Here is a 27,142-nt window from a genome sequence, read left to right as displayed (position 1 = left end):
GCCCGAGGGCGGCGCTGGCCAACCGCGTCGCTGGCTTCGGCGCACGCAGCCTGGCGCGGCGACACGCGCACACCCGCGGTGTGCCGAATCGGGGGAGGGAGCGGAGCCCGCGGTGCGCCGGATCCCCGCGCGCTGCGAGTCCCCTGGGCAGGTCCCGGTGCGCGGCTGGCGGGACGCTGGAGGCTCGGGAAGCAGTGTGCCTGGACTCTGAAAGGAGGATGATATTGTCTTTCCCTTCCTGGAAATAGGGCTAATTGCAATGCTCTGTCCCGGTTTCCCGTGCCACCCGCCCTGCGATCGTCCTGACAACTCTCTAGCTAACAAGGTAACAAGCAGCCAGCCTCCTTTTCCTTTAAACAGGTCCCGCCCCCCCCAGTTGTGGTTCGTGGCGGTCAATTGTAAGAATGGAAGCCTTGGGACTGGCTGGGAGTGGACTCCTCTCCCTTCACACGTGGTCCAGGGAAGCATTCCAGAGTCAGTGACCAGTTTGACACCATTTGACTGATGACCCCTTGGAGAAAATTTGCCACTTTGGAGATGAAAAAGATTTCTGATGCGTGGTGCAGTTGTTTACCTAATTTATTTCCTGGTGATCCTGCCTCCCCTGGCAATGCCTCATTTTCTTTAAGGCTGTATTGGGCCTTCAGCAGTTTTCCAACCATCCTCTTCTTCGCCTCCATTCCTAATATGCCTTTTAGCAGACAGTACAACACACGGAAACCATTTAACTATGAGAAACGTTTAGCCCACAGTGCTAGAATATGGGACCATTTCGAGATGTATGTAATATATATATATTACAGCAGAGTTCACCTATTGGCACCTTTTATAAGCTTCTTGCTCCAGGTACAAGGTCTTCACGGTCTGATATACTACTTAATTGGGAAACAGCGAGCAAACATCAGCCTGTGCTTCTTTCAAGTATGTGTGCATATTTGTATGCATGTTCTGCTTAGTCCACCTGACTTCTGCGATGTAGCTAAGGAGGTGGGGGAGGGGGGTCAAAGTGTACCTTTTGAATGGACCTTTGTGATTGCTATATGCTCTTCTATGAGAATAACTCTGCTATATTACTATTATTATTATCATCATCATCATTACATAGGACAAATCCAGAAACTCAGAAAGAAGGGGGAGGGTAATAACAAGGTTGACACTGCATTTTTCTTCTTGTGTGACTTATGACAGTTACATATTTAACATTTCTGTCAATGAGCACATGTAAGTGTCACGGGGTTCCCTCGTGGTAGCGTACATCTTTGGGTTCTGGGGCTCATAGCTCAGGTCCTCATGCATGCAACAAGCAGCACTTTAGTCACTGAGCCATCTCCCCAACCCCAAGCCTTTTATGTTTTACCTCTCTCAAGCTGATGCTCCCATGCCCAACTCTTCCATGTCTCATGTGATCAGTCTTTGAGAGTGGTTCAGACATGCCATCAAGACCTAAGGAGGACACAACCAGGATGCTCTCACTCTACTGTCCATCCAAAACTACCTCATCAGTCACAAATCCTAAGCCTTTCCTCAGAACTTTGGATGCTTATTAATGAGCTGACCTGGCACCCTCTGGTGTCCCCCAGCCCTTGCCTTTCACAGTGTAAGAGCTTTAAAATGTGCTCACTTTTAGGAATAGGCAAGGACTCTAAAAGTCAGAAAATGCTTGCACTCATAGTTGGAAAACTTAGGAACGTTTTCACCACAGTCTTTAGTAGAAGAAATCTGTGGTTACTGTAAAAGGCAGTTTTGTAGAACAGTTATTTCTAAACATTTTCAGCTGGTGAGTTACGAGCTGTCAAAAGACACTTTTTTTAAGTTCTGTCCACTTTAGAAAGACAGTGATTGATCATACTGAGCAAGTTCTAACCATTTTATTAACTTGATTCTGTTTGCCTTATTATGATCAATAGGGACTATTACTCTGCAATGCATACTTTGAAATTATACAAAATATTTTAAGGGCATTCTGATAACTACAGATGACTGCAGTTTTCACACTTACAAATTGCATTCATGAGTGAGAACCATGGCAATCTGTCAGTTTGTTTTTTCATTAAGACATTAAAGCCAACATTTTCTTTTTTATGATTTTTTCCCAAATAAAGGTTAGAATTCATATGCACTAGAATAAAAGGCATATGAGATGCCCTAAAACACAGTTCCATAAAATTGATTCATTTTAGCTACATTTTATTTGTCTTATTAAGAAAGAGTCTATGTAGAAACCTCATTTATAAATTCTAATGGACACTTGAGAAAGTTAGTAAATAAATTATTCTCTTTTAAGATTGCTTCGTCTTTCAAGTAGAATGTCCCAGTTGCAACACGTTCAATGCTATAATTTTTGTTGTGATAGAAAAACAGAAAGCTAATGACTCTTTCCAGTTTGTTCATTTTCATCTCTTACGTGCTTGCTGCTGTTGGGCTCCCAAGTGTATTTAACTGGCACGTTGAATGAAGATTTGGCATTGCAGTATTTGATGAAAGCAGAAAAATTAGGTTGCCAATTATATACGTGCACCCCTTATGTGCACTGCAGTCCCACCACAGAGAGGAGCCAAATTAGAAATTCCTAAGTAGCTCCACTAAAACCTAAAAGTAGGACTGAGAAAAGATAATAGAGATTTTTTTCTTTCTTTCCAACTCCATCACCAGTCATAAAATAATTTAGAAACTGAATTAACCTTAATATATTTGCAAGACAATGGGGATAATGATTTTTAAAACGAATTGGTGTAATGGATCAGTAGCCAAGTGCTTGCTACCTGGCATGGGGACCTAAATTTGGTCCCCAGCATCACAGAAAAGCCAGACACGGACAGCAGTGCACACCTATAATTCCAGTGATGGAGAGATAGAGACAAAAGGATCATGGAGTTTGCTGGCCAGCCTGTCTAAGCAAATCTTTGCACTCCAGGTTCATTGAGGTTTCACTGTTTCAAGAAAAACAGTGGAAAGCAAATGAGGAAGAGACCTGGCATTAACCTCTGGCCTCCACATGCACACATACACACTCACACAAATTTTAAATAATTTGCAAGTCTTTTTTCTTTCCTCATTATTGTTCTTTATGATGACTGTTATTCCATGAAAGCTGCCTATGGGTACCTGGGGAGAACAGCATTCATGCAGAGCAGGACTGGAACAAAAATTGGTTCAAGATGTGAATGGATAAAGCATGAGATTGACTCACCTGCAGTTCTGGGTCCAGAGAGCATCAAAATTGTGATTGTAATGTGGAAACACATTATTTGGGATAATAAGCCAGATGATAATGCACAGTAGACAAGAAAAAAGTAGTTTTCATAAGCATAGGAATGGTGACTGTTGCTTAGTGAATTGTGTGTATGAAGAGACGGGGAGAGAGAGAGAGAGAGAGAGAGAGAGAGAGAGAGAGAGAGAGAGAGAGAGAGAGAGAGAGAGAGAGAGAGAGAGATTAGCACAACAGCAGCTTCTAAATTCATGAAGAAAGCTAGACAGAAACTAAACTCAGATCAGTAGATTAAACACTGTGTGAGCTGTTTCTGCTGTCCTAAGAATCAACACCCAGGATTGACCCTGTAAGGCAGGCTGGGGAACAAGACTCCCCTTTTACCTGGTAGGGAAAGCTGCAAACACTAATACCCTTTGAGGATATGCCTCTGAATTTTTTCAGGTAATATTTATTATGATATCTGAAAAATCCTTACAAGTGGATTCCTTGTATTTGTTTCTGGTTTCTAATTCTCCTGATGAGGTATTCGAACAGCCAACTTAAGGATTTCTTGCCTCCTCCTGATATAATTGTCATGTTTGAATAATTTGTTTTGTCTGATCACAATATTTTTTAAATTTGTCAAATTATTGAGTTAATTTGTTAATCTTATCCATGAGTCATATCCAACAAAGTGAACTTTGAGTTTTTCTGCTCTATGTTGTTCTAGAACCCATGAGATAGTTCACATCTCATCCAAATAGTCTTGACACATCATAAAGTGTCAGCTAAATCATTCCTAAGAACAGGGTCTTGATAAAATATGAAGCTAACACTAAACATAAGTATAGATATAATTACAGTAATAGCAAAAGTAAAGCTTCAACGAGAAGGTATTTGTACTACTTAAATATACAATAGGCAGAGAACAATAATAAAATAGTCTAAGCCACATTAAACCAGTAGTAAGGAAAGCTGGAAACTGGTTTTACCATCTGTCAGCTCCTATACTGGCAGCTTCACAAATGAGATTTCTTTTGAACAAAACATCACAGCAGGAGCTACAGACATGTGAATTGTAATTAAAATGTGAAAATGCATTTCCCAGTTATTGTCATTTATGGAAAATATATTGTGAAATCTAGATTTATGGAATTATATCAAATTTTAGCCATTTTAATTTTCTGAATCAATTCACTATTTCATCAAAATTTTGGTGTTAATAATGAATGCATTTCCCTTTACAAAGTGTGTTTGCTTAGGTCTGTTTCACTCTCTAATGAGGGTCAGTTATTTTCTAAACACTCAAGTACAGAAGATGAAGGATAGTGGTCCTCATATTGTTAAATAGTCAGTGTAGACCTGCTGAGGACAAATGTCATTTCTTTACATTTATCTAATAGTATCTTATATAAATAAAAGTAATAGTTCCCTGAAAAATATAAAAACATATCAGATCTTTAACCCCATAACAAAAATTTTGTCTTCCTTTTACATCTGGGAGAATAAGAATATTCTAGTTCCCTAGTTTTTCGGTTTCTAGCAAATCAAATACACGGAACATGACATATAACTGTGTTACACACAGTGGATTTTTGGTCAAAAACAGCAATAAAGCATTGTGTTCTAAACTGTTACTATATTAACCAAGGTTGAAATATCATGATTATATTTAAAAAGATTTAATCTTCATTTTTTAGTATATGAGTCTTTTTAGAAATTCAGGTTAATTTTAAAGTTAGTCCATATTCTTGGCATTTGTTAATATGAAACTTATTATGTACATTTGCATTTTATGTTCAAACAGATTGACGCTCCTAACCTATTAAGTGCAACAATGCTTTCCTTGTAGCACATGGCTTCCAATTTTCCACCAAACATTAACATTATTAAAACAAGATTGGGGCTGGAGAGATGGTTCAATAACCAAGGGTGCAAATAGTTCTTACAGAGGACCAGAACTGGGTTGCCAGCACCCAGGTCAGGTCACTCAAATCTGCCAATATGTAACCCCAGTTCCAGAGAATCTGATCTGGTAGCCTCTGTGTGTACCTGCACTCATAGGTACACACCCACACACAGATACACAGACATTTACACAATCAAAAGGATAAAAATAAAATCTTAACTGTACGTTGGGGAAGGAGTTTGTCACTAAATCACATGCTTTAAATACAGCTGTCACCCATTCTTCATATCACATACTTCTTACACTATGGTGCAAAAATGGTGAGTGCTAAGGTTTAGGTTTTCTCCACTTCAACTGTAGTGAACTTTTATGAAGACCTCAGACAAAGAAAGCTGGTGACAATGGTGTGTGATCTCCTAGTCCTATAATCACCATCCACTTTGTAACTGGGCTCTTAGGACACCTGCTCTTGGGTTGTAAGTACCTACTGTGACAAAGTAGGTGAAGACCTGATGTCCCCAGTATTCAGCACCATTCGACAGGTGCCACGTGCGCCAATTTGCCAGCTATCTATGAGACAGGGCCTCAGCATCCTCATCTGTACCCTCCAGTCAGCCATGTGAAGTAGAATTTAGTTGTATTAGGTCCTACTGCTGTGTATGTGTCTCTCACAGGTATACATAATACTCTAAAGTGATGCCAGCTGATTGAATCACAGTTCTGTAAGTTGGAAATGCAGTAAGGCCTGGCCACATCTCTATGTAGCATCACAAGCCTGAAATCAGAGTATTGTATAGACAGGTTCTTGTGCTGAGCCTCTGAGGTACACAGTCACAGCCAAGCTCATTCTCCTGGCAGAATTTTCTCCTTATGTTTCAGGCACTGAGACCTTTGTTTCCAAGGTATGTGGCTCTTTAACTTCAGATCTCTACAATATACATCTTTACCTTCTTTTTATTCCACCAACGAGAGAAAACTCTGCATTTACAGGAATCCTGTGATTATGTTAGGAGGTTGAGAAAAGTCTTCTTATCTTAGGTTGACTGTGAATATAGTATTACTAATCACCTGAATAAAATCATTATGTGTGTGGGCTCTATCTACATTGAAAGCATGTGTGAATATGCAAAACTGAGGGTTATTAGAGGTTATCACACGGTTCTGCCAATCTCCTTCTCCACTGCCCTTACACACCACTGAACCATAAACCAAAGTGAGCCCATTTAAAGACTTGCCCATCATTGTATTCCAGAAGCGCTGTATTAAGGCTGAGGAGTGGTCTTGCCATTCACTCTTTTGTTCACAATTTGTGTGTAATAGGGGTGTATTATTATTAATTTTTTATCTGAAAGACTTTGTTTTTCTATAAACTATTGGTAGTCTTTTGTCCCTGGTCATTCTTTATAAGTTGTCTTTCTTTCTGGATGGAGTTACAAATGATAATTGCAGCTCAATTGGAACAACTCAATCAAGTCATATAAACTCTTAAGAGTTCCTTCAAATCTATATTAATTGTATCACCTTCTAATTACTCTTATATTGGTTAATAGCCATAAAACATCTTCATCTTCATTTAGACCATCAAGTCAAACTTGAAGGGACACTAGCCATTCAACAAATTTGCTATTAAATGCACTAAATAAGTCAAATACTAGGGGCAGAAAAAAGAAAAATAAATGTTTCTCACAACTAGCCTAGGTGTAGAGAATAAGAGACTGAAGCACATATATAATGCAACCTCCTCAAAGACCACTGAGAAAGAGAGTGGAAGAGCCCCAGGTGGTGAATTACTGTGAGGAAATATTATCTTCTGGACAGCAGGGCAGCTGCAAATACAAACTCACAGCTGTTACAGCACAAGCCAAACCAAATCTTTGTAAGGAGACAGAAACTGGGAACAAAATCCTACTCCAAGCAATGGAGATAGTGGCAATTGTTAGCTGACAGGAGAGGAAGAGACTTTTTATCTAAGAGTATAGTGATGGGAGATGTCCTTCTGTATGCTGTGAATATATGTTTCTCTTATTGGTTGATGAATAAAGCTGTTTCGACCAATGGACAGGCAGGATGTAGCCAGGCAGAGAGTATAGGTGGGGCTACCAGACTAGGAGAAGTCTGGGAAGAGGAATGCAGAGAGTGAGTCACCAAGGAGATGCCATGTAGCTACTGGGAAGGTAGGATGACCAAACATTCTACAGTAAGACTATGTGAAGGAGATACACATAGATTAATGGAAATGGGTTCCTAATTAAGGGAGAGAACCAATAAGAAACCTGTGCCTTTGGCTAAACAGTGTATAGTTAATATATACCTCTATGTGTCTATTTGGGATGAAACGGCTACAGGACTGGGCAGGACAGAAACTTCCATCTACAGTGTAGGCCCTGGTAAGTCAACTGCTCTCCATTAAAGACCACAGCTGAGAATATCTAGACAACATAAGCTGGTCTTGAAGGATTGAAACAAACAAAAGTGATACACACTTAGGTGGGTAGGGAAGGGGAATTGCAGAAGAGTTGGTGGTATTAATATGATAAAAGCAAACTGGGAGAACACCAAGCATAGTAGTGCATGCCTTTAATCCCAGGATTCAGAAGGCTGAGGCAAGATGATCTTTGAGTTTAAGGTCTGTGTAGTGAGTTCTAGACCAGCCAAGGCTTTATAGTGAGACCTGTCTCAAGAAAAGAAAAAAAAACAAAAGAAAAAAGAAAGAAAACCTGTGTTGTATGAACCTTTCAAAGAACCAGTTTTAAAAAGCTATTTTTTAATGTTGCCATTGAGCTAGTTATGAGGATAATTTGAATGCAGCCTGACTGCAATGCAAAGGGCACATGAACATTCATGGAAATCACAGTCCAGAAATACACATTTCAGATGTCCCAGCAGTTAACTCTTGATTCTCATTTCATTTTGATGAATTCTGCACTGCAGTGGATTTCTACTACACTGATCTAGTGGATACTAAATATTTCTTAGGATGATTTTGGCATAGGACTATCCAGGAGTCTTCATGAGATTTAAAAGGAAGATGAAGTACAGCTGCTTCATCCCATCTGAAGTTCTGGGCAGGGAATGAGATGCTGTTTCAACTTAAATTCTTGCTGTAGGATCCTGCAAGATATCCTCTATCCAGTTTTAGGTAAGCACCATTGCGAGGTGTGCCGTAGTCTTCTGCATATATCGTATGTGTCATTGACACTGGAGGTGACAAAAGAGAGATGCGAGTGCACAGCATCTCCTGGGATCAGAACTATCAATTTTGTCTCAGCTAACTGCCGTGGACAGTCTTTCATCTCCCCTCCCCTTACCATGTCCCTTGATCTGATCACCAGTCGCTTCAAGCTCACGGTTGGCAGACTAGCCTCGAACTTCCATTTGCATCTTCCAGTTCCACAGTTGCCTAAGGTTCAATCCATGGCTTTAAATATTTATTTCCTTCTGTATTAGCTCTTCTTCTATGATGAAATACACATACTCAGCAGTATGCATGTCTCTGACGAGTCCATGTAGACTCAGAGTTTCAGTGCCATCTGAATGATGATAACGTTCAAGTTTATATCTGAGATTCTTGCATGTCTGGATGATCCACTTACACTTCTCCTTGCATTAAAATGCATCTCAAAGTTAACATATATAATTACTTTCAGAGGGGTTAAAGAGATGGCTCTTTGTTTACAAGTACTTGTTGCTGTTGTGGAGGATGGGGCTTTGGTTCCCAGCACCTACATGGAAGCTCACAACCATCCATAACTTCAGTTCCAGAGGATGTAATACCCATAGGCACACATGTCGTGTACAACATTCATTCAGGCAAAAACACTGACGCACATGAAATAAGATACATCCATTCATCCATTTTTTTTGTTTTTATTTTTTTTTAGAAAAGACTTCCAGAATCCCTCTCAAAAGTCTCGTATATCTACAGTGGTCTTCACCATCTTAGTCAATGGTGATTTCATTCTTCCTGTACCTTTTTCTTTTCTCTTACGATGTATGTACAATGTGTCAGAAAATCTTATCTTCCTTACGTTGTATAGAATAGCTAACAAGGTCTCAAGAGTTCTAGTGCCATCACCTGGTCTAAACCATTATCGTCTTTCACATGGATTTACAATGGAGATGTAATTGTCTTCTGCTTCCTCCATTGCCCCTGCTGTATATACTCAGTTGACTGAGTTATTATGGGGAAATTTGAATCATTTTATGCCTTAGTTCTCAAAACCCCTATATGGCACCCTAACTGACTAATCAGAATGATCTATAGATTCAGCATTTCAGCACCCTCCTAATGTCATCATCATCATCATCATCATCATCATTATCACCATCACCATCATCATCCTGTAGTATTGCTGGAGCTCTCTGCAGGTTCTTTCCCTAGACCTAAGCAGAGGTCCTCCATTTCTTCAGGCTGTGCTTACAAGACTTTTATTGAGCTCATCTTTGGCCATTGTATCTGAAACAAGTACTTTTTCCCCCAACACACAACTACTTTCCTATCCTCTTGGTTGTTTGATCATTATCCAAAACATACTATATTCTGAATATTTATTCTTACATATTATCTGTTTTCCCACTAATGTAAAAGACACTGATGACCTGGATATTTGGGTTTTTCTCTTCTGCCTGATGGAATGCCTTGCACATAGTGACCCTCAATAAATATTTGTTTAATGAAAATCATGTCACTGATAAAAAAACACCAAAAACTATATTTAATTATGAAAGCTGATATGGGAAAAACTGACTAAAATTAATTCTTACCATTTTCAACACCTATTTGAATATCTTGGTGTGAAGAATTGTCTAATAAATCTCAGTATTATAAGGCATGCACTAACTAGAATATGTATCTCATGATTCCAAATGCTTGTTCACTCAGTCAGGGTTTGTCAGAGGAACATAGAAAAACACACACAGGCCCACCCTGTGTGGTTTCAGTAGTATTTCCAGTGATCTGAATTTCAGGGCATGGTTATACAGTCTCATAAATCAAATAGGACTATTAAGAATAGCATACAGTATTGTGTATAATCTCATGTGACTAAAAGGACCCTGAAAATTTTATAGTCACTTAATGATATGCAAGAAACCACAACATATGAAGAGAATTGTCATGTGTATTGTATCATAGGATTGCCATGGTCTAGAAGTCTCAAACCTGCAAGATGAACCCTAGAGAGCCATAAAAACTGATAGTATACTTCAGTTCAAATCTAAAGACCTAAGGGCCAGAGACAATGACATATAAGGACAGCAAAGACAAATGTCCAAGCCTATACGGAGTGTTCTATCTCTCTTCTGCCTTTATGTTCCATTTGAACCCTAAACAATTTGTATCATGCCTATCACATGAGCAAAATTGACCAGAAATATCCCCCATGGACCTACTCAGAAACAACTTTGGGCTTTTAGCAGCCCTGCCTAAATTGGGTGTTGTAGTATTCTTGTGACCTAAAACACAGAGTGTGGAAGTAAAATGAAGTACAGCATAACATCCCCTCTACAGGCAGCACATAGGACTGTAATCCCATGAGATTATAATGGAGCTAGAAATTTGTATCTATGGGGTGACGTCTGAGTCATGGCAATTCTATCACAACCATGGCTCGTGTAGGAAGGGAGATTCTGTTGAGAACATGCATGTTATATCACTAATCAAATATTGCAGTCTATATACAGTCCCACTATTTGATAATGATGCTGAAACTCTATGCTGCTGTTTTGTCTATATACTATACTGTACTTTTCATCATTACTTTAAATGGAATCCTTTCACTATTATAAAAACAGTAGCTGTGTTTTGCCAGCAGCAGTCTCATTTGGCAAACACTGTGTCTGTTGATTACATCAAGCTGCATCCAGTGGCACACATATATGATGTAAGCTTATGGAAGTATACTATATGGTATTCACACATGGTAAGTTTGCCTAATGACAGTTCTCAGGACATATCCCCATCATTCATGAAGTGATGTGTGACTGTAGAGACACCTGAGTACCCTAAGGATCTCTTCCAGTTTCCTTTAATAGTCTAGATCAAACACAGAATACTGTAACTTTTTTTGGCTTGGTAATGAAGAAGCAAGAGAAGTCAAAAGTAGGCCAGCCACTGACCTCCCAGTTGTGTGGATTCACTGTTGTGTCTCATGGGGAAAGCAGAGCATGAATCACAAGAACAGGATTCAGATCTCTTCTGATGTGTCTAGATTTTACGTGGAGCTACCCCTTTTTGCCCTGACCCAACACCCATAAGTCCCCGCTCTTGAAGAGGTAGCAACAAATACTGACTGATAACTCAGAATGCATACCGATTTTTGGAGAACTTTGTTTCAGCATTATGAGTTACTCCAAAGATCACCCCACTCTTCTATTATGTTAACATCTTCAGGATAATGGGGAACATGGGAAGACCAGTAAATTCTGAAAGCCTAGCCACAATTCTTTTGCTATGACACATGTTTCTGGATCAGAAGCAACACTGAAATACTGGTGATGGTATTGTTATGATTTAAAGGTGAAACATCCCCATAGGCTCATGATCAGAACACTTAATCCCCACCTGGTATTGCTCCATTGGGAAGTTCTGCAAACCATAAAAGAAGAGGCCTGGTAGATAACTAACAGCAGGTCCTTAGGATATTATCACTGCCTTTTCCTGTCTTGTTCTCTTACTTCCTGATGAGCTTTGATGTGAACAGATATTCTGACACATATACCTATTGCTACAATGTTCTGCCAGGGTGCCCAAAACCATATAACTCATGAATTGGCACAAGCCAAACTAAATTCTTCTTCTTGTAAGTGATTCCTGCCAGGTATTTTATCACAGCAATGCAAAAGTAATTACCACAAGTATATGCAGCCTTCTATACTTTCACATGTGATGATTTAAGCAGGAGAAGGCATATATGTATCCAGAAGAAGTTTTTACTGAAGGAAAAAACACCAATTCTTCCACTATGAAACCATCAATTGTACTCAGTATTTGAGAAAACATACTACTGTCTTGAGGACTTAGTCTTGCTGCTGCTGCTGCTACTTCTGCTGACAGACTGGACACAGGATGGTGGCCATAACCCTATCAACCATGTTCCTGAACCCATATCTCATCTCCATCACTCTATTTTTGGACCCCTTTTTTCATGAATCCATTAGGCAGTGACAGGGGTGCAGAGGGAAAGACTCGACTAACATCCACAGAATAGGCTATCATAAACTATACTTGATACTACAATGTCCTTTGCTAAGGTCAGCCTCTACTGAGAATATCTTTGTGGAGTTCTACTCTGTGGATGGATATCAATTCAACACTGTGCTTCAGGGTTGTGGGAGAGACTGATGAGTTAGTTGTCCACATTTGGATGCACATCATGCAGAGCCATCTGTAAACAAGACTCAAGTTCTTCCATACACTTTATCTTTGACAGAATTTTCAACATGTCCCACACCATCATCAGTTTATCAGAGAGAATGGCCTTTGATTCCATAAGGAAGGTAAAAAAAGGAAGACTTTATGAGAATGGATACCATAGACATTTAGGCCATGTCATCCTGTAACTTGTGCTTTCAGGACCTGTGTGGGTCCAGTTATGTTTACATGCTCCACTTGTATGTCATGATGGTGAGTTGCTATGTATGCCTAAATTTATACATTGGAATGTCAAATGAGAGTCCATTTAGATGGGTAACATAAATTTTATGAATACTTAGCAGTGTGATGTCAAATCTTCCCTTTGTCCTAAGACTCAGAAGCAGGAAAAATTGACCATTGAAAGGAAGCAATTATCTATGTCAAGGACTTACTCACAAATATGTAACACCTTCACTGTAATTCATCTAAAATTGTCTACAGAAAGATAAAAAATAGCAACCCATACATCCCAAAACTAGAGAAGTTTGCACAGCGGACTGAATTTGTTACAAGGCTGTCTCTTACTTTGTGCTCTAATGAATACTACCTGAATCTTTTCAGACTGTTTAGGAAATAAGCTGGAGTAACACATACAAGTGAGGAATATATTACTTCACAATTCAAATATGTCTACTATGTGTTATGTTTGGCTCTTTTTAGATGAGTGTGCAACCTCATACAGCATGCCTTTTGTCTTTTAGAAATTTTCATCATGCCCCACACCATTTGTATTGTACAAATTTAACTGAGTAGAAGGTCTTTCAGTGTTAGTAAAAATTATCCAAACCCATTATCATGCAAATGCCTTATCAATATATTGAGATTAATTATTAATTCTTGTTTATCACATGCAATCAGCATAATGTCACTAGTCCACTTGACCAATGGAAGGGAAATATGGTCAAGGTTCCTGTGAACCAAGTTATGACATAAGGCTAGAGAGCTGATAATATACCTAATACAGATAAGGTATATTCTAAGCCATCCTGGAATGTTTTAAGTTGGAATCATTTTGGGAAAGGGGCTATCAATGGAGAAAACGCCTCCATAAGATTTGCTTGTAGGCAAGTCTGTAGTGCATTATCTTGATTAGTGATTGATGAGAGAAGGCCTGGCCTACTCTAAGTGGACCATTCCTAGAAGCATGGAAAGCAGACTGAGAAAGCCATGGGTAGCCAGCCAGAAAGCAGTGTTCCTTCATGGTTTATGCTTCTGCTCCCACCTCCAGGTTCCAGCCCAGTCCGAGTTCCTGCACTGACTTCTCTGGATGGTGAACTACAAGCTATAAGAGGAAATAAATCCTTTCCTTCCCAAGGTGCTTTTGGAACGTAGTGTTTTATCACAGTAATAGAAACTCTAATTAAGACACCAGCTTTGCCAGCTGAAAGTAAAGCATTGCTGTTGATCCTTAACATACAGCAATGTAGGATTTATATGAACAATAAATTGCTACATACCTAGGTACCAGATGACTGGGTTAAAAGAGTCAAACTACATCGGTGTGATAGCTTCTACAGGAATCTCTATCTTCTCATGCTTGTTGTAATCTGCTGTTGCTATTCAAGACCCATCCATCATCCACGCAAAACAAATAAGAGAGTTAAATGGGGGGGGGGGGTTGGTGGTAATTGACACCCCTGACATCTTTCAAGTCTTTGTGGTAGAATCATCTTTGTAATCCCTACAGAGATACAGCATTACTTTGTTTTACTAATGTCCTGGAGCGTGTTGACAGCTTCCTCTGGCTTTTCTCACCACAATAGCCCTCACTTTCCAGGGCTGGGAACCAACTGAGAGTTCTTTCAGCACTACTCAAGCTTGTCCAGTAACACATATCAAAAACAAGGGGGAAACTATAGGACGGCTGGACCAACTGTGAGACGTTCTTGGGGTAAAAGTCCATAGATATCTAACATCCATGAATGGAATTCAGTCACAGGGGTACACTGAGCCAATTGAAATTAGAATCTAGTCACCTACAGAGCTTCTTACTTTACTCTCCCAGTACACACTCGCTCTGGTAGAAAGCGTTGGAACGTTGTTGGAGAAAGCTGACATGAAAGGATTACTTACAACATTTTGAAAACGTCCTGGAATATATCTTTCAGGGGATTCAGCTTCACTTTCAGGCAAAAAGTTCTGGATTTGGAGACAGATTCATATCTCGGAAATGATGGAGAGGTTTGGGCTCTTTTATGATTCTTTTTGTTCACTGTGACTTTTCTTCTCATATCATTTGGTAAGAATTTAGTCAGTTTGATTTCTGTTTTTCTTCTGGAACCTTTTCTTTTCTTTCTGGCTGGTTAATATCCTAATTCTGCCTGAACAAAATTGTTGATTGCTGCTTTGACTTTACCGTTCATTACAGTAAGTGTGCTGATCTTATTTATACATTATGGGCTGCCACTTGGCTACTACCAACCTGGGATCTCATTACTCTATTGTATTAAGGTTTTCTAAATGAGTGGTTGCAGTTCCAACCTTAAGATCTGGCTCCCAGGGATGTACAATCACAATGTATTAAGGACACTAGGGATCTTATCACAAATCTATTTCTCAAATTATTAATAAAAGATACTGATTCTACCCATATGAATACATATATACAAATATCAAACCCACTCTAGCATTACAATATCCTTTAGCCTTGGACGTTTACATTAAATCAGGGGAGGTCAGGTATTTCCAGTTTATTCACATTCAGTATCCTAGTCTATTTTGTAATTCTGTAGCAAAATACCTAGGGGTGGTTATCTTATAAATAAAAGGAGATAACTTACTTCAAAGTATTAGGTATGGAAAAGTATTGTACTGTTACCTGTTTGGAACTCACATGGTGTGGGTATGTAGGGAAGACAGAAGACAACAGTAAGCAAAGATTCAGGGGATGGCAGACTAGTAACCCATTCTAGAGGGAATTAACTCCTTCAAAACCCACCCCACTCTGAGAACAAAATTAATCCACTTGTGTGGATCTCTCAATATCCTAATTAAGTTCTATCAGGTGTTGCCTCTTAAAAGTTTGATAACCAACTCAACACATTCCCACTACAACCAAGATGACAACCAGAGAACATTTGGCAAACACTTGCAAAACTAGATTCATATCACAGCAATGGACTGTCTTCTGATCTGTTTCAGCTAACCACCAAAACCCAGATGTGGAGTGCTCCCAAACTCCTCAAGCTCCAATGTATTAAATACAGAGTATCTATTCAATGAGTGCATATAAATGCATTTGGCATGATTCAAGTTTACATCTCTTCTACCACTTTTCAAATCCATTTGCATACATGTTCCCAACACATAAATTGAAAAACTGAAGTAGCTCTTGTTTGTTATGCATACCTCCTCATGGCCCAAGATTTGTATTCACAGGCTTGCTGTATTGAGTCAAGCTACAGGTCTTGAAGAAAAGCATCGACTTTAGTTGCTAAAAACAGTCAGATATGTTGCATTGTTTTGCATTTCATTTGTTTAACTCTGTGAATCGGTGTTACTTTGTCTAAAATGCCTGATTGGTCTAATAAAAAGCTTTATGGCCAATACTAGGCAGAAAGATAAAAGCCCAGAGGCAAAGGGTAAATGGGATGGACAACTTAAGAAAAGCTGCCTAGAAATAAGCCAAGCTGAGGCAAGACATTCATAAGTAAGAATAAGACTCCATGTATTTATTTGGAAGCTGGGTGGTGGGCCCCTCAAAGAATAAAGAGTGAAAAAACAACAACAGGGAAGTCACTTTTACTTTGTTGCAGAGGAGGCAATTCTGCCAGGTGTGGGAAGTGTTTTTACCACTTGCAGAAAACTCTCATTGGAATTTGGGGCTCAGTGTTCTCACTTCATGGAGAGTTCTACATATCTACATCTCAGTTCATCCTAGTTCCCATTGCTTCCCAACCAATGCTCTCACTTTGTCAATAGACACTCTGCAAAACTAGAAGTTCTGCTTGTGCTTTCCTTCAGCCATTGGGGGTGAGGATTTGTGTTATTTTCAGTTGAAACTGCAGCTACAGAAGCAAGGATTTCCCTCCTGGAACACATGCAAACTCATGCTCCCTATATGAGTTCTTGTGTGGGAGATCACAGTGCTCCTCCCTTTCTTTCTCTGAGAGCAGCAATCAATGGTACCATCTTCACTGAATCTTCAAGAATGCATTGAATAGCATATACAGACTCATGTAGCTGACTAGGAGAAGCCAGTTTGAGAGTGTCTATAAACACTGCATGCCACAGACTTTTTCATATTCTTTATCAATGGAAATTTACAGCATTAAATATAATCAGATTAGAGAGAAAATTCCAGAAGTCTCAGAATCGATTCAGAAAAATAATTCTTACAACTCTATTCCTTTAGAACCATGCTCTGTACAAAATCTATATTCTCCAGACAAAAGCGATATGGGCGTGTATAGATGTATGTGTAAAATGCACACCAAATAACTATATAAATACGCAGGTGTAGATATATAAAGAACTACAGTGTAAATATAATATAAATATTGTAATATATAACATTTATATGTAGAAAATGCATTGATAAGTACAAAAATTCATGTTGAAATATAATGCAAATAAATGGACTATCTATGAATATGCTCACATGTGTACATGCAGAGAACTCAAAAGAAAGCCTTTTTTACAGAATTGTCTAGGTGATTACTAGAGGAATTCATAGTCTGCCCTCAATCATCCTGAGAACCAGTAAAACCAGTAGGGCAACTCAGTCCAAGTTCAGAGGCTCTGAGAACAGAGGTGGAAGGAATATGTTGGCATAACGCTATTTAGTCAGAGAGCCAGTAGGGCTAGTGCTGAAGGGGAGAGGGAGATGCATGCCCTTCTTCAGTATTCTGTTCTTCTAGGGACCTCAACATACATTATACAACAATGAGGGTAATCTTTACTTAACATACTGATATAAGAGGTTAAACTCTTGACAAATAGCCTTACAGATATATCCAGAATGATTTTTTACCAGCTATCTGTACAATCCTTTAGCCCAATTCAGTTTAATAAAAAGTAAGGTAAACATAATCTACAAAGCTAGGAGCAGTGTGTGTGTGTGTGTGAGAGAGAGAGAGAGAGAGAGAGAGAGAGAGAGAGAGAATCTAAGCAAGGCACTAAAGCATGGAAATAAAAATGTTAAAAATACATAGTTTAAAGACAAAAGAATGGAAAATTAAAAGAAAGGTAGATAAGTAAATATATATATGTATGTATGCATGTATGTATATATGTATGTATGTATAGAGAGAGAGATGAGTATAACACACACATACACACACACACACACACACACACACACAAACAAGCACACACACAGGTAATATCTAGCCTGAGCTCTAAAGAGACTGGATTGACTTCATTAAACAAGTACAGTGCAATGTTTACTCATTCTTTGAATTTTGAAAATTTTATTAATGTTTTGATTTTCAAGTAATATTTAAATCTTTCTTCTACTCAAAAGTATTATTTTAATAAATTTTATGAAATCAAATGTATCTATAAATTTGCTTTTACTTTTCTTACTAAGCTAAAATAAGATTGAATTGATCACCTGGAAGTTTTTCTGTATTTTGCAGTAGTTTGTGTTTTGAGGCAGGGTCATACTATGTAGATTTGGCTACTCTGGAACTCATGATATGGACTAAGCTGACCTTAAACTACGGAGATATGCCTGCCTGTGCCTCCAGAATGCTGGTCTTAAAGGCATGAACCATCATATGAGCCCTCATCCAGGAAACTTAAATGATTTCCAGATTCATGCATAAAAATGGAAAATACTTATACTACTTGTGTATTTAGAATCTATTTATGGAAAGTAACATGAAAGATACATACAAATTGAAAGAAAAAAGTTCTGTGTATTTTTTCCTTGAGATGTAATAGAGAGTGAGAAAGGTACACAAATTTTTTATCACTTGATTTATTTAATTTCATATTTAGTTGTTGACATAAAAATCATTACTTTTATGGTTAACAAATTGTATGTTGATGTAAAATTCCTAACAAAGATGCTATGCTTCTCCAGAGAACCACTGTATGCTGGAACCATTTAAATTATGTGTTTATTGTAAACTCTGGAGCCATTATTTAGGGGAGACACCAATTATAAGAACAATGAGATTATATTTAATTTCCATCATTGATCTTCTTAAATTCAAATGGCTATGTCAATATACATGCATCAAACAATACTTTGTATTTCATAAATATTTAAAAGGATTCTATTTTTATCTATGTACAGCCTCAAAATATAGGTCAGACAGCTTATAGAAAGTGCAACTGAGAAAAATGCTTTGCCATAAATAGAATTAGGTGTGTGGATAAGGCTGTAAAATTTTTGTTATGATTTGGATGCTGAAAGACCCATAGTCTCTGGTGTTGAACAGTTGGGTCTCAGTTGGTGAAGCCCTAGAATGCTGTAATCAAACCCAATGGTTCATTTTGGTGGGAGCTCAGTAAACCAGCATGCTGCCAGAAATGTGGACAGTGAAAACTGCACACATTACTTTTCAAAGGGGAGCAGGTCCTTTATAAAGAATTGGGGAACAGGCCATCCATGGTACAGTCTAGAGAAGTATTTTCCTGTATTCTCTGTGTTCTGAAAACATGAGTGAGGCTGAAATCAAAATAATAAGCTAATTTATTTGGTGAAAAATGTTTCTGAATGGCACACTTTTCCAGCTGTCTCCAGACTTGTACTCATTAATTTTAGCTAGGTTGATAACAACATCCAGAGATGAAAGGGTGGGAAGACACCAAAAAATGTGAATTTGGCGAGGAAAGGAACATGGACAAATGAAAGGCTGTGGAATCTCATGCTGGATAAAGGAAAGGGTGCCAGTTAGAGGGCTACCTTGTCTCCCTGAAAGAGATCTCACATAGTTCAAACAACTTGCCAGGAAACTTTATAGGACAATGCCCAGACCACCCCTTGACCAGGACTGCTTACAGCTGCCCTCTAGTTAAATTTTGATTTCACTTCTGGACCCAGAGGAAGGATTTGGCTTCTCTGGGTCTCTTTGTCACAATTTAGCCACATTGAGTAAATGCTCCTTTGGTGCTTTCCACTTTTAATTGGATGTTTTAATTGGCTTCCTGAAGGCTGGTGGTCAGATCTAACTTGGAACACAGGTTGTAATTCCCTATCCCCAAGGTCAATAACAAGTCTAGTGAGACTCTGTATGTTCTAGTGTGGTAATAGGAAAGGTGATCTGAGGGCAGGATCTTGCCTAACAAATGCAAATTATTTTGAAAATGTCTCTAAAAATAAAGAGTACCTGCAAATATAGAGCATCCAGAGTGCCTTGCCAAAAATTATTATCTAGATACTGCCAAGATGCTTAGACTCTGTGGCAGCAATGGAAAGAGGAGACAGGGCCACATCCTGCCGGTGGCAGAGCCTGGCAGTAGCAGCATGGTAATTCTGGCCACCAGGCATACAGAATATGAGAGCTTCAGAACCAGGAGGGCTCACACCGAAGTTCCAGAAAGCTGCTGTGACCAGACAGTAAGTGACAAGGTCATGTTTCCTGCATGTAGCTACGGAGTAGGCTGGGAATAAAGCTGTGAAGGTGAAGTGTAAGTTACAGCAAAGCCCCCCACCCCTCCCAATGATGGAGACGCCAGGAGTGTGGGATGTCTGCCTGGGAAAGCTGCAGCTATTGAGGGAAGCCAGCCCAAGTGAGAGCACACTCATGTTGCAGGCAGAAGCACTGTGGATTCAGGGTTACCCAAAGCCATCCACACCCAGATGATGAGAGCCTGAGCAGCGTATGTCAGATGTGGAGCTCTAGGGCTTGGTGTCCCCTGGTGGGTTTTGGTATTTCTTTGGTCTTGTCTGTCTTTGCTCTCCTCCCATTCTTTCCTTTGGAGGGGGGAGCATTTCTTTCTTTCTTTCTTTCTTTCTTTCTTTCTTTTTTGTTTTGTTTTGTTTTGTTTTACGAGACAGGGTTTCTCTGTATTGTTTTGGCCTCGAACTCACAGAGATCCGCCTGCCTCTGCCTCCTGAGTGCTGGGATTAAAGGCGTGCGCCACCACTGCCTGGCGGGAGCATTTCTTCTATGATACTGTTTATTGGAACTGTACATCACTAGGTTTTTTTGGTTTTATGGGGTTTCACAGTTAAGAGATTCCTTGAATCTCAGAAGAGATTGTGAACATTGTGGTATCTTTTTTAAAAATACTGTAGCTGTAAACCTATAGAGAGTTTTGAATTTAAACTGGATGCATTTGCACCATGAGATGACCTTGAACCTTTGGGAGCCACAGAAAGAATGCTGTGCTTTGGATCCTCATGCATTTGGTCCCCATTTGGTAGTGGTTCTCTGGGAAGCTGTAGGAGACAGGGCCTGGCTGAGGAAGTGGGCCAGTGGGGTTGGTCCTTATGGTTTTCAGTCCAATCCTATTTCAGCTGTGGTTCTCTGTTTCCTGATCTGCTGCAATGACAGCAATCCACCTGTGTCCTGCTGCCATGAACACCCCTGTGTCTTCATTGTCCCAGAACAGTGAGACAATCAGTCCTTTCTCCACAGTTGTTTCTGTCCAGGTCTGTTCTCACAGCAATGAGAATTAGTCATTCGCACACTCTCTAAAACTGGGTATCCTTTATATAGGAGCACTCACAAAAACAATGACAACGAGTGCACTTTGCTTTACATATGTTTTTTGATGCTAACAAATTAACTTGGATCTTTAAAAATGTTGGAACTTAGTGAAAGATTATATCTTTATAGAATAAGGTGCCTAAATATAGCAATCTACTTGTAGTAACATGATTTCCTTATTCTTCAAAATCAGGGCATATGACTGTTTGTGTGTGATATCCAATCAATTCATTACTTTTTTCATCTACTGAAGATATGTTGTTGTGCCCAAATTATGAACCCCAAAATCACCAAGAGACCCATTCCAATACAAAAGCAAAGAGTCTTTTATTATTAATGAGCTAACTGCATTAACTTGTCCAACATGGTGGCTAGCATAAGAAGAACCCCAAGGGACTGCGAGGAGGGGAACTTATTGGGTAGGGCAAGTCGAGTGTCTAGGGGTACCCAACAGTCTCAGGACTGATGCACTTCCAGGCTTAGATGGCCTGTCCTGTGTTGATTGGTCAACTGGTTGTTATGGCATATAGGCCCGCCCAGGGGAGTTGCTATGCTCTACACATCGCTGTTATACCACTTTTTCCATAAAGCAAATCAGCTAACTTCTGATTGGTTCCTTGCCACGGGGATATCTGATCTCCTAGTGACTGGGAGGAGGAGCAAATTCAGGCAGGCACAGCAGCCTGTCATGGCTGCTAAAGCAGGAGGCTGGCATCATTTTGCCTTAATGTCAAGTGCTCTTAGGGAATATCTGCTTAGGTTTAGTTGACTGCCTCTCTAAAAATATCTTAAAAGGAGGATGTTAGTGCAGAAGCATATAGAATGGGCAGTTATATTTAATGTGTGTTCATTCACAAGAATAAATTTTAAAATAAGAGTACTTCACATCTCCAGGTCAATAAAAGGTTTACCTCAACAATATGCATGCGTTTGTATCCTTAAACATTCTTCATTCTCTCTCAAACCCAGTCAAATTAGCACACACACATTCTGGACGTTTTACCCGATGACTTCCCCTTACCGTGTTTGGAAGTGTTGAAGTCAGATAGTGAAAGGAATTCAGTTTTTATTGCAAAACAGAGAGCAGTATGCAAATACCTGCATACAATACGTTTGAGAGGAAAAGACTGGTTGCTTTTAGAAGGTTAGCAGGTCTAGTAAATTGTGAACATATTTCTCCTCCGTTTCTTAGTGTTACTAGCTCTTCCTCCTCCCGCTGGCAAGTTTCTCTTTCTCTCATTTTCATCATCCCCAGCACCTTTTCTCTTCCTTGTTACTAAAATCATGGCTGCCTTCAAGGGAGGCCTTCTTTAATGCCTCCATGTGTTGTGTCATCAACTGTCTTAATTAAAATCAATGTTTTTGTGAATGTATTAAACTGACACAGAAACTGCAGGTGGTTTGAGAGGCTTTGTAATATTTCAATATATGGATCTTCACTGTCCACCATAGGTTCATGTGATCTAAACAAGACCTGAAGAGTTCCGACATAAACTAATATCCCAACACAGATGGGGGAAATCTCACTGGGCTGTACCCATAGGCAAAGAGCTACAAGATATTAAGCTGTAGAGAGAGGAAGAATTAGTCTTCTCCATGACTGGTTATCCAAAATCAAGTGGTCAGCCTTAGAAATACATACATGCAGGCAACACTGAACAAACTCAGCAGGTTGTATTTAAATGGTGACACATATACATGAATATATGCATACACACATATGTAAGTATGTAATAAAATTATTAATTGTAGTATGAATAATATAAACCCAGAGACAGATATTGGACTTCAAGCTGAAGATCAGAAAAGCAAAGCAGCCAAGCCACCAGAGAGCTCTTACTTCTATCAAGGCTAGAACTATCCCAACCTCAATGTGCCTGGAGACTAATTGTCCCAATCTGAGATCCTGATCATATCTTATGTATCTCTTTAGTGCTAGGATTAAAGGTGTGAGCTCTGTTTCTCTTTTAGACTGATCCAATCTCATCTCATGTAGCCCTAAGTGGCCTTGAACTCACAGAGATCTATCTGCCACTGTCTCCTGAGTCCTGGGATTAAAGATATATGCCACTACTGCCCAGCTTCTACAGCTGTGACTAGCTTTGCATCATGATCTTCAGTGGCTTTATTAGATCATAAAAATAACACCACAATTAATAATGAGGAAGCCATGTGAAGGGAGGGTGGACATAGACGGGGTAGGAGGGAGGAGAGGCAATGGGTAAATGATGTAATTGCATTTTCATATTGAAATGATTTTCATACAATATTTTCTGGTCACACTTTCCTCCCCCATTCCTCCAAGATCCTCCCCGAGCTACTCAGCCACCCAACCCCAAGTCCTGCCTCCTCTCTCTTTAAATACAAATATAGAAAGACAAAAACAGAAAACAAACTATACAAGCAAAGGAACAATATGATTTTTTAAATTCCCAAACAAAGCACCCTGAGGAAAAAAGGTCTACAAAAATCCCTTTGCATTCACTTCATGTTGGCCAACTATTCCTAGATATGGGGACTACCCTGAAACATGGTTAATATACTCAGTGAAACTCCATTGAAAAAAAACTAATTTTCCATTGAAACAGGTGTCAACTGCAGACAGTTAAGAGGTGGGAGCCCAGGTCCACTTCATTCTCTCTGTGCTGGGACCCATCTGGCTTGAACCTGTTCAGACCCTGTGCATGCTCCATGGTCAATGTGAGTCCGTGTGTGCATCAGTCCTGTTGTGTCTGGAAGACACAGCTTCCTTGGAGTCATCCATGCCCTCTGGCTCTCAAAACCGTTCTGCTTCCTCTTAAAACACAGCTCCCTGAGCCCTGATGGGAAGTTTGATGAAGACATCCCACTTAGGACTGACAAATCAAAGTCTCTCGCTCTCTGCACACTGTCCAGCTGTGAGTCTCTGAGTCAGATTCCCATATACTGCCACATGTAGATTATCTGAGGAGTGTGGCACTGATCTACGGGTAGAGTGGACTGTCGTTAGTCATCATTTTATTGCTTTGTTGTTCCATCAGCAGAACAATAGTATTTAGCTTTCCCCTAAGCCATGGTTTCTCCAGTGTTAGGCTCTTGGCCACTCTGGCATTATCAGACACAGGTTCCATCCCATGGAATGCTGCTTTAAATCCAGTCAGGGAGTGGTTGGTTGTTCCCACAACATTTGTGCCACTTACTGCACCAGAGTATCTCTCAGGAAGATCTCTATTACAGGGCATGGGATTTGTAGTTGAGTCGATTAACCTTCTATCTGACAGCAAGAAGAGTACCCTCCAGTACCACGAAGAGGGTGAAGTCACTAGGGGCGAAACTTCTTGTTGTACACCAGCTTAACTTTCCTGTGGTCAGTGGGATATAAAAATGTTGTCTTCAGCAATAGGATCTTACCATCCGTCTTAGAAGCAGGACGCTATTCTAATTCATTCCCTTCACGTTCTTCTGAGTCCTTGTGCAACCATCTGAGAACAAGTCATTATTGTGTTTGAAAATTCATTATGAAAAACGTGTGGACGAGGAGGAGATGCTCGGTGATTAAGAACACGTGGTTGGTCTTGAGAAGACCTGGATTCAGTTGCCAGGACCTGAATGGCGATGCCTCCATACTGCCTGTAACTTCAGTTCTCATAGATCCAACCCCCTCTTCTGATGCATGTAGTCTGTATGCGTACATCTAGGCAAATCACTCCATTCCCGTAAAATAAATAAATCTTAGAAAACATGTGAGTAAAGGTGTGCATCTTCACTTCAGTAAAATAAAACAAAAGCATTAGTGGGGGAGGAAAGCCATCTGTTTGCTTTCCCCATAAACAGAGGGCATGGTTAATGAAAACCAAAACCATGGCTCTCCTGTGTAAACAGGACATACAGAGATGCAAGCACCTGCTTCAGTAAGATGTGTAAACAAGAAAATATATAGCAGCAGCACCTGCTCCGGTAAGAGTCTCTATTATAAAGTAATTCTGATCAGGGTGGCCAGTGTGGCAGGAGATGTACACAGTCCCAACACTAGGGGGGCTGGTGAGTTAGAGGTCAGCCTGAGCTATGCACAGTGAGACCATGTCTCAAGAAATGAAGAAATAAGCTACTGGCTTTGTGAGTCCCACAGAACTGGTCTCAGACTCATACTCCACATTTGATTAGCACTGCAACTTTGGGTAAGTTAATTAATGTCAATAATTCTTAGTCTCCAAATATAACAATCAACAATAGTCATAGTAATATTTGCCACTTATTGGATATTTGGATGGATAAATGGGGCGGGCATGAGAACACTTAGCACCTGTTTTATGCATATGTAGACAGCAAAATCAAACTGCTGAATTATTGAAAGTATAAGCCTACCCTACCTACTAGAAAACTAATGTGCATAGAATGAATCTGTTGCCTTCTTTAATAAAAACCAAGAGGCAAAAATATAAATTTATTTTTCATTTCTTATAAATTTTTTCTTACAGTTGAATACAGCTAGCTTTACTTTCTGAGTATGACATTTGATTAGGAAGTTATATGCTTCCCAGAATCCCACAAATATTTACTGAACACCTAGGATAAACTATAAATAGAGTTGTGGGAGAGGTAAGTAGGGCTCTTGATCTCCTGGAGTTTAGACTGGAGTCACCACCGCAGCAGAACAGAGCAGAGACGCAGACAGACAACAAATGCTAAGAAAGTACGTAATATCCATTCACGAAGTGATGGAAGCCAAAAGGACAAGAATGACAGCAATGCTCAGGAGCCATGGGGTTGCTCCCTTGGTGTGGCTGCAGCAGAAGGCCACCATTTCTAATTTAAATGGAGACAGAGATGACAAAGGGCCATTATCTAGAGCTGGCCCCAAAGGCCGGTGCGAACAATCTACCATCTCCCTACACAGGTGGACCAGATGCCAAATTGACACACCAAGAAGCCAGTGTGTGCTAGGACAAGTAAAACTATTCAAACCAGTTCTTTACTGTTTCATCTGTTTTCTCCTTGTAACATATATTCACCACTTACTATTTAATAAGTGTATTTAGTTATCCATTTGAGAATGTTCACTGCCACCCATGTTAACAATTAAACGAAATGCACAAGTCGGAGGTAGGGAGGGGACTGTTCCAGGCACACATCAGAGGCAAGAAGGGACTGTGCCTGGTTGCATGGCAGAGGCAGGTGGGTACAGTGCCTGTTTTTGTTGTTTGTTTGCTGAGACTGGAAAATATTGTCCGTGGAGGGTTAAGGATCTTATGCTAGAACTGTTAATTCTCTATCTGGGTAACAAGTTTTTGTCTATTTCTAGCCTCAAGAATGGAGGTGGGGAGAGGAGTGGAAAAACTGGAGAAGACAGAACGATGATGTACTTGACCCACCAGCAAGCAAAGCATTCAGCAGCCCAGGCCTGAAGTCTCTGCAGGGTCCCTGAGCAAAGCATTTGCTTTACCGGTTGGTTCTAAGAACTCCTCTGCTGACTCAGCTCCTGGAATGTAAATATCACAGAAATGATGGGGGGGAAAAACAGCTAATTTGAAACTGTGGCTAGAGATCTAAAAGAAAAAAATGCTTCCTACCGACACTTTCATGTTCAGAACCTTTTGATTAAAAATCACCTTATCAGACATGAAGTCTTCTGACTAGATTTGAAACCAATGGAAAAGTAATAATAATACCTTCCTTTCGTATCACTGTGCTTATTACAGTTCCCTATCTTCCACGACAGCCGTCCTACCTCATACTAGCAGAAAGCATTAATAATGATTTTAATTATATAAACATAAATACATCTCGAGTAAAATAGCAATAAATTAAGAAGTGCCACATGGGCTCCCAGGGCTTTCAGTTTAAGCCCCCCATTGTTTATTCAATGGAAGGAAGGTTTTGGTTTGGGCTTATTGGTGACACACAGGACATCTTTTGCTCGCTGTCAGAGTTTGAGTTTAATCCTATACTCTCTGAATATCCAGTCTATTTCCCCACCCCCAGCCTTTTAATAATACTGTTTCCTGTTGAATGTAAAGTCTGGACTGCAAGGCAGGAAATCCTTT

General features: G+C 39.7%; 1 long non-coding RNA gene across 1 annotated transcript; it reads left to right on the top strand.

Moving 5' to 3' along the window:
• The first annotated feature begins 102 nt into the window (after positions 1-102).
• On the top strand, positions 103-26,716 carry LOC121136721. The gene is made up of 2 exons (XR_005873805.1): positions 103-325; positions 26,401-26,716. It is a non-coding gene; the product is annotated as an uncharacterized LOC121136721 (long non-coding RNA).
• Positions 26,717-27,142: the final 426 nt, after the last annotated feature.

The sequence above is a fragment of the Mesocricetus auratus genome, unplaced genomic scaffold, assembly GCF_017639785.1.
Source record: "Mesocricetus auratus isolate SY011 unplaced genomic scaffold, BCM_Maur_2.0 Super-Scaffold_100676, whole genome shotgun sequence".
Classification (NCBI taxonomy): domain Eukaryota; kingdom Metazoa; phylum Chordata; class Mammalia; order Rodentia; family Cricetidae; genus Mesocricetus; species Mesocricetus auratus.
Note: the sequence above shows the minus strand (reverse complement) of the source record. Positions and strands in the feature narration are given on the sequence as shown.